Below are 15,889 nucleotides of genomic sequence, written 5' to 3'. Positions count from 1 at the left end.
CATTTACGTTGTAGATGTCTATGGGCTCCAGTAACCACTTAACACCAGGTGGGCTGTGAGCTCGTCCACACATCTAAGCAATAAAATAAAAAAAACCTTCCAAGAAATAAGTGCTTTTACACAGACAACAATAGCAATGTTCTCTCATACTATTTATTGGTTGTACACAAGAAATTCAGCGATTACCTAAACACAAAACCGAAGCTCTAAATTAAATTGTATTTCCACACCTCAACTGAAAATGCTTTGCGAAAACCTCATTCCTTGATAAGGGTCGACATAATCACAATAATAGGATTGCACAACAGACACTGGTACCGTGGAATCCGAGCCACTTAGCTTCTCATAGATTATAGTTTATTTCGTTTTTTTTATGCAACAAGCATCATATGGTCAAATTGCGATCTTAAGACTCTTCTTACTGGTGGTAGGACCTCTTGTGAGTCCGCACGGGTAGGTACCACCGCCCCGCCTATTTCTGCCGTGAAGCAATAATGCGTTTCGGTTTGAAGAGTGGGGCAGCCGTTGTAACTATACTGAGACCTTAGAACTTATATCTCAAGGTGTGTGGCGCATTTACGTTGTAGATGTCTATGGGCTCCAGTAACCACATAACTATGGTGGGCTATGAGCTGGTCCACACATCTAAGCAATAAAAAAAAAACTCAAATTTGATGGAATCACTTAGATTTAAAATAAAATTTAACTCTAATGACAACAAGTACGAATGAGAATTTTTTTCGCCCGGTAAGTAAGCTAAAGGCCCAAATTTTTTAAGACTGAACTTGCGTGTATACATGGGCAAGTTTATTAAATACTAGCGACCCGCCCTCGCTTCGCTTCGGAAACATTAAAACACACATGAAACAAAAAAAAAAAAAAGTAGCCTATGTTCATCAGGGACAATGTCGGCTTCTAATGGAAAAAGAATTTTTCAAATCGGTCCAGTAGTTTCGGAGCCTATTCGAAACAAACAAACAAACAAATCTTTCCTCTTTATAATATTAGTATAGATTGGGAATCGTATGTATTTACATTAGTACGTTATTGTTATCTTAGTTAGTTTTTTTTTTTCTCTGATTTCATAGAAAATGTTTTTTTTTTATTGCTTATGTTTTTTATTGCTGTATACTAACTACTAACGTAACTGACTATACTGTACTAACTATACTAACTATATTAACGTAACTGAACCAACACATGGCCCACATCTGGTATAAAGTGGCCAACGAAGCTCAAAGCATCACAATACGAAAATCCTACCTTGCGACTAAGTCCAAATTATTTTGGATTTATTTTATTTATTTTGGATTTATTTATTTTGGATTTGGATTATTTTGTATAATGACTCACCCATATTTCAAATGTAACCAAACGCTTCGTTTTTTAATATAGTGTTTTTTTAACAATTTTTTTTTAATTCGAATGTAATATATCTATGAATATTTACACGAAACCAATATATATATTTTTAATGTTAATAAATATATTGTGTAACAATTAAATGGGCTGAGAAAAATCGGCAGAGATAAAATCTTCAACCCAGAGGGTAAAATTTTGGTGGAGACAGACCTATTGAGAGGTCCAAATGTTGTTATACGAAACTTGTACGTGTGAAGATAAGCTTGCACCTTAAAAATCTCATTAGCACAATTCAGGCCTCTGTGAGATATTTTCTATTCCAATATAACTACTCGCTACAAGGACAACCTTTCATAGCAATATTTTAAACGCTTCTGCCTCAATCAACTGCAGTTTAAAACGTTTGCACGGAACCTTTTCTACAAAAAATAATGAAGTCAGTGTACGAGTCAGACTTCGAAAATAGAAGAGCGCTAGTAACGAACATTCACGCGATACTACCTACTAGTTTTTTTGCAGACAGTGTACAAAGCTTTTCCGACACCGAGCACGGAATGAGAAAACTTGCATCGACCTTGATGGGTTTACGAGTTTTTAGTTGATACGTGGGAAACTAGAAAATTGGGAAAGCTTTTTAAGCTACAGAGAGCGTTTGAGAAGTTTACATGATTGTAAAGTTAAAATACTCGTTTTTATAGCAGTAGATGCTTAAAAGGTATCACGCCTCATCGCTTTATTTATTTATTTATGTACACACAGAAAAGAAAACATAGTACAGAGTAATAAGAAAATTATGTACAAAGGCGCTGCTTATTTCTTTAAGAAATCTCTTTCAGCAGACCTGCGAGAGGATTATGAGAATAATAATTAAAAGTGATGAGTGTGTGTAGAATAAATAACACATAATGTAACACGTAATGCACATACACATAGCAATATTGTTAAACTTGAATACAAATCGGTTGCTTAATAGCTGCTTAAATCCATAGTCATCACTATGCGAATGTCGTCTCACATGGTGAGATATTAAGTGTTAATCACGACTGTATTACAGGTACCAATTTAGCAAGTCCTCAGAAAAGATTTCCCCTGGTAAGCTCACGATCTTCTTCTTAGTCGCATACTTCATTGCTGAAGGTCGTGTCCTTGAAAAGCCTTCGTGTTCCTTTGCACAATCATCTTACATTATAGAGTCCGGTGAGCGCGATTACTTTATCTTATCAACGGCTTGGTGACCGGCTGGGGGTCTTTCTTGCCAACCAGAACCAATTTTTAAGACCGTTTGATTGCCGTCGAGCAATATGACCAAAGTAACTATTAATTTTTTAGTAACACATCGTAGGCAGTCGTTTTTACGCGAGATTGCTGGAGGACAGATTTGTTTGCTCTTTTGGCGGCCCACGGTATGAGAAGCATTTTTCGCAAACACCACAGGTCATGATATACTCATAGTCTAATATGCTGTGACATGCCCTTCTTCAAACTAGGCTTATGGAGAGTACTTAACGGTAGGCAGCGGCTTGGCCTTGCCCCTGGTATTGCTGAAGTCCATGGGCGACAGTAACCACTCACCATCAGGTGGGTCGTATGCTCGTCAGCCTACAAGGGCAATAAAAAGAAATCATACTGGCAAAGCTTATAGATTTGCGTAACTACTGTTAGCGTGACGTGTTGTTTGTTGACACTGTTGATGACACCTGTTACTGCCACTAAGTAGTAATGCATTCCAGTTTGAAGAGTATAACAGCCGCTGTAACTGATAATACGATCTCGATCACTCATGTCTCGATTCGGGTGGCTGCACACGTTGTGATGGCCAATGGTAAGCCCTTGACATCAGTTGGCTTGTGAGCTAACCCAAATAAGCAATCCAAAAATAGCGAACAGTTTCAAACAATTCCTTTTATAAAATCTGGGAGAGAATGTTGTGATAGTTATCATGATCTGCGACTAGGAATACCGGTTTGGGCCCAAAAGGTGTGCGCAAAATTATTAAGCTAATTTACTGGGCGCAAAATATTCGGCCTTGACTTATATTCCCTGACTATTGACAAATCCCTGAGGAGTGGCTGTCTCCTCAACCCATCTCGGTTGAATAGTTGAACCCTAATAAAGAGAATACGCCATTTATCAAATGAATGCCAATCTGTACTAAAAAATATATATCCTTTGACAGAACAGACTAGAATATTTGTCATAGTTTTAACGAATAATTTCCCTATCAGCTTTAAAACGAATTATTTGAAATTTTCGAGACTATCATCTACATTACACAAACTATGTATTATTTAACGGGTTATTATGTTCTCCTTTAGCACCTAATAGCTTGTGTTGCAACCTAGCACTATATTGTTGCAACCTCGCGAAATCATAAAATGTGATAATCGTGGTAACAACCAGGTAAATAATAGTGTGTTTGTCATTCATCTTTATATCATATAATTAAGTATGAATTTTACAGTCTCCTTTATATTGAATGTTTTTTTTTTTATTGCTTAGATGAGTGGACGAGCTCACAGCCCACCTGGTGTTAAGTGGTTACTGGAGCCCATAGACATCCACAACGTAAATGCGCCACCCACCTTGAGATACAAGTTCTAAGGTCTCAAGTATAGTTACAACGGCTGCCCCACCCTTCAAACCGAAACGCATTACTGCTTCACGGCAGAAATAGGCAGGGTGGTGGTACCCACCCGCGCGGACTCACAAGAGGTCCTACCACCAGTAATTATGCAAATTATAATTTTGCGGGTTTCATTTTATTACACAATGTTATTCCTTCACCGTGGAAGTCAACCGAAATCCATAGGCGTGGTTCTAAAATAATTCTTAGAAGTCTCTGAAAATAGTATACATACTTAGGATGCTAGCCCAAACGGTATAGTAGCCCTTTAAATAACAAAGGTAATTTCCTTCGAAGGTTAAGTTCTAAACTTCAATTCATAAGCGATGTCTCTCTCTCGGGGGTAACTTTATGAGGTTAAGCCTTGACAAGTTCCCTTATGATGTATGTACAAGTTGAAATTAGTTGCAGCTGTCTATGCAGATATAATATTCGCGTTGTATTTTTTTATAACCTATATTAAGAGTTTTCTTCTTCTAGATTCAAGTTAGTTAGTTAGTAGTTCAAAATTATAAATTACCCGTTACAGTAAACAAATACCGTGTTTGACTGAAGAAGCCGTATCGTGTTTTTTTTTAAATGAAGTACGTGGTTGGTTTTATGCTTCCGCTTCTACCTACACTATAAACAATATTACTTAACAGGTTTTCACAATTTTATAAATAATTAAAAATCCTTTTATGAACCCGTCAAATAGTACTCTGTAACTTTTTTTTATTGCAATTGTATTTCAAGCCACTGCCTACCGTTAAGTACTCTCCACAAGCCTCATTTGAAGAAGGATATGTCATTGCGCTCTGGAAACACCTTGGAAGGGAGCTCATTTCAAAGCCGGATGGTACGTGGCAAAAAATATCTCTGGAAACGCAATGTGGATGAACGCGGTAGCTCCAGGTAGTATGGATGAACCCTACTCCGGTGGCGGGCGGTGCGATGGTAAAAACGAGATGATGGTATCATCTCAAACAACTCCTCAGAGCACTTCCCATGGAACATAAGGTATAAAATACAGAGGGAACCGAAGTCCCTCCGCAGACCGAGAGGTTCCAAATGATCCGTGAGAATGGGATTATCGACAATCCGAATGGCCTTATTCTGTATGGAGTCAAATGGAAGAAACTGGTATTTGGGAGCCCCTGTCCAGAGAGGGGAGCAGTACTCCACGCGAGGCCGAACTTGTGCTTTATAAAGCAAAAGTCTTTGTCCAGGCGTGAAGTACCGCTTCGCTCTGTTAAATAAAGTCGTATAAAATATATTATTCGTATAAATACGTAATTAATAATAGCGCTTTTTTTATTGCTTAGATGGGTGGGCGAGCTCACAGACCACCTGGTGTTAAGTGGTTACTGGAGCCCATAGACATCTACAACGTAAATGCGCCACCCACCTTGAGATAAGTTCTAAGGTCTCAGTATAGTTACAACGGCTGCCCCACCATTCAAACCGAAACGCATTATTGCTTCACGCCAGAAATAGACAGAGTGGTGATACCTACCCGTGCGGACTCACAAGAGGTCCTACCACCAGTGCTTAATGGCACGATGATACTTCTTTCTGCAAATAGCCTTACGCGCATGCCAGTTTCAATTCGATGTTTTGCCTCAAGACGACGCCAATCACCTTGTGTTGACTATGGACTCCGATAAATTGTCAACTACATTGTATGTATTTCAATGAAATTTACCATAAGCACCTCTAAAAGTGGAAGTAGTTCTATAAAAAACTAGAATGCGGACTTAATAATTATAACTAGAAAAGCATACTACAGGAAAGCTCCAACTAGCTAGGCCAGCTTGTGCTTATGTTCATTGTTTTGTAAGATTTCCGGATTGATATGTTACAAGTCGACCTTAATAACACATTCCAATACCTTATTTAGACTCGTTCAATCAAAAAGACAGACCTCGACGTGAGACAGTAGACGTGTATGTGCTTTTCGGACATAAATATATGTGTACCGAGTGATATTTATTAGGGTCATATTACATACCTATATATGCGTGGCTCGACCGGTTCATGCCAGGTACGGATTTAGGAGTTCCGTTTTTATTCAATTTGTTTTATAAGTTTTGATAGTGAAAAGAAAAAAAATAGCCTAATATATTATATGGGAGGACAATATAATAATATGGTATAATCTATTGCTGGCCTTCGATGGGTACATGTAGCCCAAAATATGGTAGAACCAAGTGGAAGGACTTGAAGGCCTTCGCCATGTTTAATGGGTCCTTGCCAAGTATTAGTATAGATAAAAAATAATTAACCGTTAAATTTTCTACCTATTTACTTTGTGTTTCAGTAGAAGATAAAAGGCTTTTTTTAATTCTTTTATTGAGTGGATTGGTTAAAGCGTTCACGGGTCACCCGAAGTTGAATGGTCGTTGGAGCCACTTGAGACATGAGGTCGAGGTCTCAAATATTGCATAGCGCCTGTCCCACTCTTCGGAATGAAATACACACTGCATGAGATGAGATAGAGTATAATGGAATTTCAAATGCTGCCTAACAGAAATATTCATAGGCTCTTAACACTTTTGTGTCATCATAAGGTTAGTGTCGGGTAATAAAAATAATACCTGCCAGTGGCACGGAAACTACCATTTTGTCTATGAGGGAAGTTCACGACAAAAGGAAGATCTTCAACCAAGCACTTTAAATTGCTCGGTGGACCGACGGCCCGAATGCTATTTTTCGAAACTTCTATATATGTATGCAAGCTTATCCTGAAAATATCGTAAGGGAGATTCAGGCATCTACCGAATATCTTGTGTTGTATGATAGCTATAGCCACAAAGTATCTTACAATTATTTTTAATCTGTCTCAAAGCGGTTACGTATTTTGATATGAAAGCCGTCGGCATCGCTAGGCTCGGTGTGGCCTTGGCGATGGCACCTTTATTTTATTGTTTGATTTTGTGTTTTTTACTGTCATTCGTATTTCCAACGTTTCAAATACTTTACGCTTTGTGACCCCGACACCTGTATATGACAAAAAGAACCTAAGATTAAACCGTAAAAATAATTTTAATGTGGACTTATTTACTTATTTTCCTATAGTCCGACCCTGGCTTCTTATTTGTATGCGGTGTCCGTTCAGCTCAGGGTTGGCCCAAATACGCAGGACGTTTATGCCCTTACCTTAACTTGTGACCTCTGTCTTCATAACCCTAACTCAAAATATTAGAAGTGCATTTACGTTCGTAAATACCTTTTCATTACGTGTTCGGAATTATTGGATTATGTGATTTAATGCTTTCGTAATAAAGACGGTATTCATTCTGTGACGATCGTTTTCAGGTAGAGCACGAATGGGGACAATAAATGTCCTAAACGATTTATGGAATTCACGCTACTGAAATTCTTGAAATATTTATTTGTTTAATGAAGTAACGTAACGTTACAGTTTTATAAATAAATTGTTTGGGCTTCGTGTTTGGACATTGGCTTTGTTAACTAAATAAACCTTCCCAGTAGGTAGGCTGTGAGCAACAGTACCCATTAATATTTTCATCGGTTTTCGCGATTCGTTAACATAATTAAAACTACTTTTACGGTTTATTTCCATTATTTTCATATTAAATATCAAAATGCATTCCATTTTTATTAAATAATAATTATTAAAAAATTATAAACGTCCGACATTTAACAATGGAGATCCCCGCGCACTAAGGGACGCACGGCGCGTGTGACCCACCCACAGAAGTCACTCACTAAGAGAGTCTTCGGCACTCTTGCCTGAACGTCCGAATCCGCGTCCCAAAGACTACCTACCTATTGCACTAAGCTCAACATTTCAAAACAGATAATTTGTAAAAAAATTAATTCACTTGCGCTGTGGAAACATGCGTATGGGATATCAGTAAAAACACCAAGACTGCGATTGTCTTTAACAACAATACTGTGGTTCCAGTCAGGAACCAAATCCGGACCGCGTGGAGCAGAAGAACATTCAAGCCCTGACTAACTATTACAGTTATAAATTATCACTTAAAAGAAAAAACAAAAAATGATGTCTACCCTCTTTTCGAGTTCGTGTTAACTTTCAATCGTGTTACAAGTCTCAATGTTCATTTATTCATATGTAACTTTCTCTAATGGAACTACGTAAGCAATTAAAGCAGGTAATCAATTTTGGAAGTACTGTTGTTGATTTAGCAGTACATAGTTTGATTTAGTCAGCACGGCACCTTTACTACCTCTTCTTCTTTCTTTCCTATTACCCTCTGCCGGGTGTAGAAATCGAATCAGATCCTTGCATTTAAATGGGTTTGGACAGTCTGTTCTTGCTCCTCCCACATCATGCCTAAGACGCCCAGTTTCTGCTCTACTAAGCGACGCTAAAGGCTTGTTCTGAGACGGCCACTCTTCCTTTTTCCAGAGACTTTCCAGGTCAGTGCTCTATTTAATAGACGGGCTTTCTTAATATGTGACCAATCCAATGACACTTCCTCGTAAGGATCTCCTTCTCCATTGGTGTCTCCACAACTCTTTGTTAGTGATCGCCTTAGTGAGGTTAGTGAGTGCCTAAAGTTCAAAAATAGTTCGTACTTGCCAAATTACGATGATGCTGATTATGAAAACCATAAGATTAACGTCTAACGAGTAACTTTGTCTAGATTAGAGCATATTATACATTATTATACAGCAAAAGTAGCACTTAACTCAGCAGGTGATTAATTCTCGCTACTAAATTCTGAGCTGCGTACCATAAACAGAACCAAGCTCGAAATGTTTACAATCCAAACATTCTATATTCGAACGATAATAACCATGTATGCGATTTTCAAACGCAAGTTTCCGCGGTTCGTGAATTTAACGCGCCAGTTTGTATAAAGCTTTGATTAATACGAAGTTATTAATCATGGAGCCGAACTATTCAACAGCCTTCCGGGAATGGCCGAACGTTCGTTCCAAATTCGAAATTTGGAATTAGAACCGCATTTACTCGCTAGATTGCGCGCTTGGTTTCTGTTCTGCAACAAAGGTTTTTTCGAATTTGATATTAATTATGTATTAAAAAAATAATGACGAAAGTATTTTTTAATGGTGGTAGGATCTCTTGTGAGTCCGCGCGGTTAGGTACCACCACCCTGTCTATTTCTGCCGTGAAGCAGTAATGCGTTTCGGCTTGAAGGGTGGAGCAGCCGTTGTAACTATACCTACTGAGATCTTAGAACTTATATCTCAAGGTGGGTGGCGCATTTACGTTGTAAATGTCTATGGGCTCCAGTAACCACTTAACACCAAGTGGACTGTGAGCTCGTCCACCCATCTAAGCAATAAAATATTAATAAATAAAGTTTGAAATTTTATTGGTTCGTTTCATTCTGCATCTGTTCTATGTGTGATATTGCTTATAGTCTAAATAGGGGCTTAAAATCACAATCACATTCAATTGTTTTTCAACTTTTATATTCTCGCATCCAAAAATTAAATTGACACAAACAAATTCAAGTAAGTTATCATCATAGCTTGCGTATATCATAACATTAAACAGAGACTGCAGTAATTATAGAGGCGGCACGCACGTGTTCGAATACCGTTTTTCGTTCAAAATTTGGGCTGTGCTAAACAGATGGTCTGCGGTCGACGTATAATTTTCGTATAAACAAGATATAATGAGAATTAATTTTCCAATGGAAATATTGGTGATGGCTGTGTGTGTATACGAAACGGTCTTGATGCCAAAAAGGAACAAGTGTAAACATTATATGGTACATACCCACTATTTCTAAAGAGGAAGAAGTTGATTAGAGAGTGCTTTTTAATTACAATACGTTGTTTTTTTGCCGCTGTTGGATATAGGTCTCCTCCAAGGTTCACCACAATAACCGTCTTGCGCAGCTGCATCCAGTGGATTCCTGAGACATTTAGCTAGTTTTCAGTCCACCTCCTGGGACCCACGCTTCGCTTTCCAGTACGCGGTTGCCACTCGAGAACTTTTACAATAAGTAATCAATGGGAAATGTACAATTTAAAATATTGGCCAAACTCTTATGGGTAATTTAATTTATACGGTAGGCAGCGACTTGGCTCTGCTTCTTGCATTGCTGACGTCCATGGGCTACAGTAACCACTCACCATCAGGTTGGCCGTATGCTGATCTGCCTACAAAGACAATAAAAAAGGGTGCATTTTTCGGACTTACTATTTGAAACTGAGAAATATTTATGATATGTTTAAGATAACAAAACCTCACTTTGATAAATTATATTTCAAAATCAAAATAGAACATCATGTATTTAGTTACACATCAATTTAGTACGCTTTCAATATGAATGAAACTAAATAATACTCATATGATGCTACGTCAAAATGCCTAAAATAAACTTTCACTTCAATATTAATTCATTAAGTCTATAGTATTTTCTATAATCTTTCATCAAATTTGCAAAATGTGTGTTTTCTGATGACAATATTATTATGGTGTCATCGGTATGACAATACGGTGTCATGGTAAAATGCCGTTATCAGTATGGTAATATTATGTCATCATCAGCATTTTTACTGGTAGGGCGTTTTGCGAGCCAGCACGGGTAGGTACCACCTCTCAGCCTATATCTGCCGTAAAGCAGTAACACGTTTCGGTTTGAAGGGTAGACAGCCGTTGTACTATAAAAACTGAGACTCAGAACTCATATCTGACCACTGCCAGGTGACCACTTGACCCTAGGTGGCCCGTGAACTCATGAATCTATCTAAAAAAAAACAAAATTATTATAATTGTGGCCTGATGTCAAAAATGTAAGCCAACAAAGTCGAGTTTTACTCAATGCAGCTGTCTTAGCGTATGTAATACTGTAGTTTTTTTGTTAATGTACCTACCTTTTTTTTAAACTCTATTTAAACTTTTCATAACTTTTGTAATTGCTGTAATTACGTGCAGTACAGCTGTATATAGCGACGCGATGACCAGAGATTAAACGCACGTGAAGTATTCAGGTGTCGAGTAAGTGAGGGTCATAATAATTAAAGGCCTCACTCCGCGTAATGTGGGTCCGGAATACAAAACTTTCCTCATATAGTTCCATATAGTTCTCCATCTGCGGTTAGATTCGCATCTACACTAATTTAGTCTTTGTTTATAGTGTAGTGTACACTGAATAGTTTAGTTACTTTAAAAAACCTTACAGGATTCTTGTATATTCAGTGTACTAGCAGACGGTGCGACCATACCAGTGTTGAAATCCCGAAGACAGGTACCACACACATACACATATACACATTTTTTTATTGCTTTGATGAGTGGAAAAGCTGACAGCCCACCTGATGTTAAGTGGTTATCGAAGCTCATATACATCTACAACGCAAATGCCGCCACCCATCTTGAGATACAAGTCCTAAGGTCTCAGTATAGTTACAACGGCTGCCCCACCCTTCAAACCGAAACGCATTACTGCTTCACGGCAGAAATAGGCAGGGTGGTGGTACCTACCTGTGCGGACTCACAAGAGGTCCTACCACTAGCACTCATGTACACCAGTACACACCTATCACCCTACCATACTCATGTCTCAAGATGAGGTCGGCATTCACGTTCTGATGTCTTAACAAAACAACATTAACTAGTGACTCTGTCTCCTTCGTGAACAAGTAATATAAATTAGATACAGAACTGCTTAGCAGAAATTAGTAATTGCTAGACACCTAAAAGCATAATTGCATGACTAGCCCGTCTCGTGTATTAGCACGTGAGCGAGTATAGGATAAGTTGAAAACTTTTTGACGAGACACCTTCTGACGAGTTAAGTTATCATATTAAATACAGGTACTTCTTCAGCTATTACACGGTTGACTAAGAGGACGCAAAAGCTTTTTTTAAACTTAAACATAATGAAAGTATTTTGACCCACAAAGAGTTAAAGACGTGTGGGAAATTAATAAAACGGATAATCTTCGAAAACTAGACCCTAATAGTTTTGTGGAATCAATATTACGACAATATTTACGATCAGCACGAAGTAATAGAGAATGTAATAAAAGTAGTAGTGTTAATTCAGTGTTTAAATTTTATTTAAAACATGAATCGAGATCTTAAGCTATTGCATAGCTTTTATCGCGGGTTTTGAGCGCAGTGACCGAATCAAGAAATTCCGTAACGAAAATAAAACTTAACACCCTCACTCCGCCTACCATGTAACTCGCGTTCAACACATTCACACGATGCGCTTGTGTAGTGTTTGTGAATAAACGCGAGGTGTGACATCACACTGCACGTGCATCATGAAAAGTCTGCCCATTTCTCTCTCGCGCGGTCTAGCTTATAAGTGTGAAGGGCACAGTTAATGTTTTGCTTTTGTTAATGTTTATAAATATAACGTGGTCTGATTTAATTATTGTTTTAATATTAAATTATTATTGTTTAGTTTTGCATAAGTGCATAAGTTGATAAAAAATGCTATGCAATAGCTTAGTCCCCGAGTGCCACACGTGTTTTTTTTTGTAACTTGGTTTCGTTTTAGATGCGTAACATAATTGTAAGTACATTTTGGTAACTTAAGTCGTGTATAATATCGAGGACTGAACGGCTATAATATATAGTTTGTCGCGTAAACTTTTTCGCCAAATACATTTTTCGCGACATTTATCTTTGTAAATAAAGGTGCGTTTTATTTGGTATTAGCATGAACTGTAACAGTTCGATGTTTTTAATTGAACTTCAATCAGATTCTTTCAAATGGCTGAAGAAGTTTTTGTTATGATATTTTTTATAAATTTTAAACTTTAAATGGCTCTCCTATAAAGTTCCAAAAATGTCGCTTACACTAAATATTCTTTCACCCGCCAATATAATAATGGCCTCAAATAGTCATAAATAGCACCTGTTTCTGACAGCACCAGAAATTATACACGAAACAGCGAAGAGCTCAACAACTGAGAAGCAGAAGAACAAATATATTTATTATACATCTACTGTGTTATTATTTCATCACGAAATAGATTCTTCTCTAGTTTCCAGTATAGTATTATTTTCCTGATGACGATTAAAATTTTACAGTTCACAATATCATGCATAATCATATTGATCATTAAAAATAAGCGTAGCATCGAATTGTAAAATGAATGTATCATTGTAAGAATACATCTATCGCAGAATCATGACTCAATTTATATTGATGCACAGTAGCCGTTAAAACAGATTTAATAACCTACAAACCAACTCGAGAGAGTTACTCTATACCAAGTCTAGAACTTAATCCTAAAAGCGAACTGTCAGTTAGAAAGCCACACTACTTAGTATCAGAGAGCTCCTAAGCTTAGTAAGAGGATCACCACTGTATAAATAGACATTATTATGATAATGGTCAATTTGGAAATGCTTTCGGACATTAAATCAAAATAAATTAATATTACACGGATTCTAACACATTAGTGGAAATCATTTTGTTTCTGAAATCTGTGAATCATAAGATGCCCAATTTAATAAGAAATTGTTACGCCGGTAAGAGTAGCTCCATCTATCGCCGAATAGTCGAAAGTATATCGAAAGATCTACTAGTATCTACAACGCTCGAGAAATACAACTCCATCCATTGTCAGATAGCGGAAACACACAATGCGAGAATTTTGTGGAATATTCTCGACGATTCTAGGGATTTCGTCTCGACTATAAAAGCGTTGCAGAAATGGCACCCAGTCAGTCAGTAATCGGAACTACTCCAAGCAGAAGAAGCGAATTGATAGTTTTAAAATGTTTGTTGAGTGTTTTAAGTATTCTAAATGTTGAATACAGCTTTGATTTGTATTTCAGTATATTTTTTTTTATTTATCCCGAACCCCAGCGCGTAACAATATCTTTCAATTTCATATTCAATATACAATATAATTTTCAGTGCTAATAACATTATGCTTAACCCTCGGAAGCGTGACGTCACGGGCCGCTAATTCGTTTTATATTACAGTCGTTAGGACCCTCGAAAAATATAAAAACCGTAAAAAGCACACAGAATTTTCGCTTGTCAAGAGGTCTTTAATGGTCGCATTATTATGACATGGGGTGATTGTTTTTATGATCTGATATGATCCTAATGTAATCTCTGTCTGATTAACTGGGTCGTATACAGAACTCGCAGTGTTCTGCGCTGGGATTTAAGGGTTGAATTTTTTGTTTATCGCGCGGGCAAGGTTGCAACGGAACAAAGTATATAGATTTCCTTTTAGCATATAATGTTCGAGTCTGTTGGATGTTTGCTGATATTTGCGAGTAGGGGTAGCGACTCATTGCATCAGATGCCTTATAATCTCGCTTACGATCGATGATAATTAGTATAATGATATTTTTTGGATTCAAAGTCTTCGATGCAAGTCATGAACTCAAATTATGAAATTTTGCAAGTTTGACTCTTCTATTGATTTGTGAAAGTGATTTAGAAAAATGGTCAGTGTTTAGAAAATTAGATACCTACCTAGGGTATTTGAGCAGTACCATAATGGTATAACTCGATCGAAGAATACCGGAGGTCTTACTCATTAGGTCAAGGGCCCTTTGTTTGTAGTACAATCTGATAATCCAACCAAATTTATAGGTCCTAAAAAAAATAATCAAAACTAAACATCTTCAGCAGAATTGGAAACTCTAAAGTCCACAGCAGCTTTACAAACACTACACATATCAGTTGAACTAGTTTCTCTGTAACAAACTAAGCTCATTTGTATTCGATGCGCGCTCTGCGATCTCTCGTTTGCGCCCGGAATAAGCGTATTAATTTCTGTAATGTGTTCGGTGGCTGTAATGCAACTGAAACTAACGTATATAATATATTTTAGGTGGGAAGGTCCGAAGAATTTAAATTAGGCATTCAAGTTGTAAGTGGAATCGAAGCTTAGTAATCAGATGAATATTGGAATCTTACTTAATTTTTATTTTGGCTCTTTTAGATAATTGAAAAAAGACGTTTATCAATTATACCTACTCCAACCAGGAAAAGACGTGTCGTGTCACCTTCGTGATCTGACTTATCCCTGCTGACGGTCGTATGAATTAATCCGCTGCCGTCAAGTCTGGGACCAGAGGAGGGACTACTTCTAGCTTCGAACCCTGTAGGAGTAGTCCTCTCTCAGTGATAGTTTAGGTCGACCAGAGTTGAATTCACGCGGCACGCTACCAGCACTACTACATAATACGGCCGAGTGATCGATACTAAACTAGCCAACTGAGTTTCTCGCCGGATCTTCTCAGTGGGTCGCATTCCCAATCCAGTGGTAGATTCTGCGAAGCACTGCTCTTGCTAGGGCCAGTGTTAGCAACACTCCGGCTTGAGCTCACCTACACAACAAGGAGAAGCTATAATAGCCTCTCAAGGCTATCAGCATAGGTAAGAAAAAAAAGATACGAAACACCATCCGGTTAACGGTGTATCACGCTCGATCCGGCGGACCGACTCATATGCAACTGGATTTCCTTCAAGACCTATGTACGTTGAGTCCTTTTATGGATTCCATCGCTCAGGTATTCTTGGGGTGAACCGAGTGTCCGCCTACAATACTGACAGCGGTCGACCTTCCTACCTCTCCCAAGGTCTGTCTCAGGCGAAGATCGGTCGTTCAGTCAAGAATTCAAGGGACTCGTTTACTAAGTAGCCTTCGCAGTCCCACATGACCCTCATGTCTGATCAGCGCAATAATCTCGTGAGGAGATTCGGCTCCTAGCTCGAAAATCATTCAAGCAATATAACTAAAAATATGTTGGATAGAGTTCAATGCTAATGAAATTTGTCGTTGTAATCTTCCCAGAATTTTATTTAAGTTTCCCTTTTTATTATTATTGTAAATACAATTCGATTGGAAACCAAAACATATTTGACAAAGTTTCAGATCCGCAATTGTGAAAGTTTCAAAAAGAATAAAATAAACGCTCGTAATAGGTTCCGTCTGCGTAGTCCTCAGGGAACATCCGACTAGGAT

This window comes from Bombyx mandarina, chromosome 09 (genome assembly GCF_030267445.1).
Source record: "Bombyx mandarina strain Sakado chromosome 09, ASM3026744v2".
NCBI lineage: Eukaryota > Metazoa > Arthropoda > Insecta > Lepidoptera > Bombycidae > Bombyx > Bombyx mandarina.
Note: the sequence above shows the minus strand (reverse complement) of the source record.